This window comes from Dreissena polymorpha, chromosome 1, assembly GCF_020536995.1.
Source record: "Dreissena polymorpha isolate Duluth1 chromosome 1, UMN_Dpol_1.0, whole genome shotgun sequence".
In the NCBI taxonomy this organism is placed as follows: Eukaryota; Metazoa; Mollusca; class Bivalvia; order Myida; family Dreissenidae; genus Dreissena; species Dreissena polymorpha.
In genome coordinates this window covers 60,316,978-60,320,619 of record NC_068355.1, presented here as the reverse complement: position 1 = coordinate 60,320,619, position 3,642 = coordinate 60,316,978, and positions in this window count along the sequence as shown.

Sequence of the window (3,642 nt, the reverse complement as noted above, 5' to 3'; positions counted from 1 at the left end):
GTTTGAAGTTATGTCTTTATTGTTCCATAAAAAAAGATTTACTGCTGGTTTGGGTTTCTAGGTTATGAGTAACATCACTCCATGCTCATGTAAGATAGTATTGCTGATGTTACATTCAAAAAGTAAGGAGTCACCATATTTTTTTAGGATTTTCTGGTAGAATAATTTCCATTTACTCGTATTGGTATTATCTAGGTATCTTTTAACCCAGCTGCATTTGATTGCATTCAAGAATGAGTCAATGTTCGTTAATTGGATACCTCCATTTTCTACAGATTGAATTAACTGAGTTCGTTTTATTTTATCAGGCTTACCGTCTCATATGAAATTAAATATTTCTGATTTTATATCGTTAATAACATCATTTGGTGGATTTGGGAGAACTGTTAATACATAAATTAATTTAGGAAGTGCAAACGTTTTCAATACTGTGTTTTTTCCGATTAGTGTAAGTTTACGGTGATGCCATGATTTTAAGCAGTTTTTAAAATTCTGTAATTAAGGTGGTATGTTTTTGAGAACTGTATCCTTTTCATTATTTGTGAAAGTTATTCCTAACGTTGTGGCTTCATCGGATGTCCAATTTAATTTAATTTCCTTTTTATATTGGACATAACTTTGTTCTAATTTACCTACTCGTAGCACAGTACATTTACTTTTGTTTAGTTTAAGACCCGATGTCATTCCGTAAATGGTTAGCGACTCTATAAGTTATGAAAAGAATCGTAATTGTCATTTAAAAATTAAGTTGCATCGTCAGCAAATAGGGACTGTTTGATTTCTTCGTCAGGTTCTAGTGATATGCCTTTTATGTGTTTATTTGATTGGATGTGATGTGATAGATACTCGATGCAAATAATAAATAGCGATGATGAGAGTGTACATCCTTGTCGAACCCCTCGTTCGATGTTAAAACTGTTTGAAAAGAAGCCATTGTTAATGATTATACTGTTAATATCGGTATATAATAGTTTGACCCATTGATTGAGACTTTCACCAAAGTTCATATTTTCTAAGCAAGAGAACATAAATGAATGATCAAGCGAATCGAATGCCTTTTCAAAGTCTGCAAAGAATATTAGACCAGGATTATTTAAATTGTTGAAATAGTTTATGCATTCTTGGATAAGACGAACGTTTTCACCAATGTAACGTCCTTTATGAAACCCGATTGAGATTTTGAAATGATTGATGGTAATATTTGTTTATTCTGTTTGCTATACTTTTAGTTGCAATTTTATAATCATTGTTTAGTAAACTAATTGGGCGCCAGTTCGATAAGGATTCTAAGTTTTTTCCAGGTTTTGAAATGAGTGATATTATACCTTGTTTTTGAAGCGTAGTTAGGTTTTCATTATTATATGAATAGTTTAGTGAATTATTTAAATGCGTTTTGATATTATTCCAGAATATTTTATAAAACTATATAGTGATGCAATCAAATCCTGGACTTTTGTTAAATTGGCATTTCTTTTAGTGATAATCCATATTCATATTCATTTAGTAATACGTCACACAATAGTTTTTCTTCTTGATTTAAAGCGTGATGTGTATTTTTAACAAGATGCGTTTGTGAAACACAATGTCCCCCTATATGACGTTTGACTTTGAAGGATGACCTTGACCTTGTGAAGGATGACCTTGACCTTTCACCACTCAAAATGTGCAGCTCCATGAGATACACATGCATGCCAAATATCAAGTTGCTATATTCAATATTGCAAAAGTATTCATAAAATAAGCGATTTGGGCCACATATATTTGACCTCTGACCTTGAAGGATGACCTTGACCTTTCACCACTCAAAATGTGCAGCTCCATGAGATGCACATGCATGCCAAATATCAAGTTGCTATCTTCAATATTGCAAAAGTATTTATAAAATAAGCGATTTGGGCCACATATATTTGACCTCTGACCTTGAAGGATGACCTTGACCTTGACCTTTCACCACTCAAAATGTGCAGCTCCATGAGATACACATGCATGCCAAATATCAAGTTGCTATCTTCAATATTGCAAAAGTATTCATAAAATGAGCGATTTTGGCCATATATATTTGACCTCTGACCTTTAAGGATGACCTTGACCTTTCACCACTCAAAATGTGCAGCTTCATGAGATACACATGCATGCCAAATATGAAGTTGCTATCTTCAATATAGCAAAAGTTATTGCAAAATGTTAAAGTTGGCGCAAACAGACCAACAGACAGACCAACAGACAGGACAAAAACAATATGTCCCCCACTACTATAGTGGGGGACATAAAAAGGGTGTTATTTTCAACATTTTTTCGTTTATAGAGGGTTTCGAAAAATAAACGTTGTTCTAGTATTTGAGTTCTGTTTGTTATATCATTGCCATTGACTACTAATTTGTGTACAGTTTTTTGTTCACTTCTACGTTTTTCTATGTTTGCGAAGTATTTTGTATTTTTTTCCTTGTGTTCAACATGCTGTGCACGCGCTCTTAGTATTATTCCATTAAGATGTGTATTATAGATTCCATCTTATATTTGTTTTTTTGATGTTATTTCATTTTCAATGGCGGTGGTATCATTTGTGTTTGTTTGATGCAATTGTTTTTCAAGTGTTTCAATGGTTTTGATGGTTTCAATTTCAAGCTTGTGTGTTTCTTTTTGTTTAAATGATGTGTATCTAATTGTTGTGTTACGTATATTTCCTTTTATTACTTCCCATAAGGTGTTTGGGTTTGCATCTTTATTATTTTGAACTGTATTTAATATTTCCTGTTTTATTTGTGTTTGATATTGTGTATCTAATAAAATGCTGTTGTTAATTTTAAAGTATCCTGGGCCTCTTTCAGGTTGTATATTGTGCAGTTTAAGTTCAACTAGAGAGTGGTCAGTCATAAATCCTGGTTTAATGTGACATGTGTCAATAATGTTGCAAAATCTTGAAATACTAATCAAAGATAAATTTGGTAGTATCTAGTTAATTTTTTTGCATTCTTTCAGTGTAGCATAATCATATTAAATATTGGTTTAGATAGCATTGAGTCAAATGATTTAATCGAAGTTTATAATGAATAAGCAAAAATGTGAGTTCTTAAAAGTCTTCTAACTCATTAGACATAAAAGGAAAAATGCCCCTTCCCCTGGTAACCATGTTTTTAGAATTGCAGAACCATTTTCAAACTCTATTGGTATGTAATTGAGACAAATAACTGAACATGGATCATGTTGTTTGGGTGTAAAATGTTACTGTATGCTCACAAGCTTTTCCTTCAACTCGTCCTGGTTTTCCAAAAAACATAACATAGTTTTGAACTTTAAGTTAGCTGAAAAATGATTATGAGAAATGTTCTGACCATGACTTACAAAGAGGGGAAAACTTTTCGGTATCCGGAGTGTTCACAAATTACTGTAGAATGCAAACAATGCACTACAGACAAAATGCGATCATAAAACTTACCATGAGATAAGATGACCTCAACATAATTTATGCAGGTAAATGTATATAATCGGTACTAACTTAAAATGGGAGTAAATGTTTTTCAGTGAAAAAATATTAAATAAATTAGACCACTTGATTGAACTGAAAATTGCCTCCTACTATACAATTTTATAAATTATGTATAATGAGCATTCTGAGCATTCAAATAAAATAAAGTAATCAAC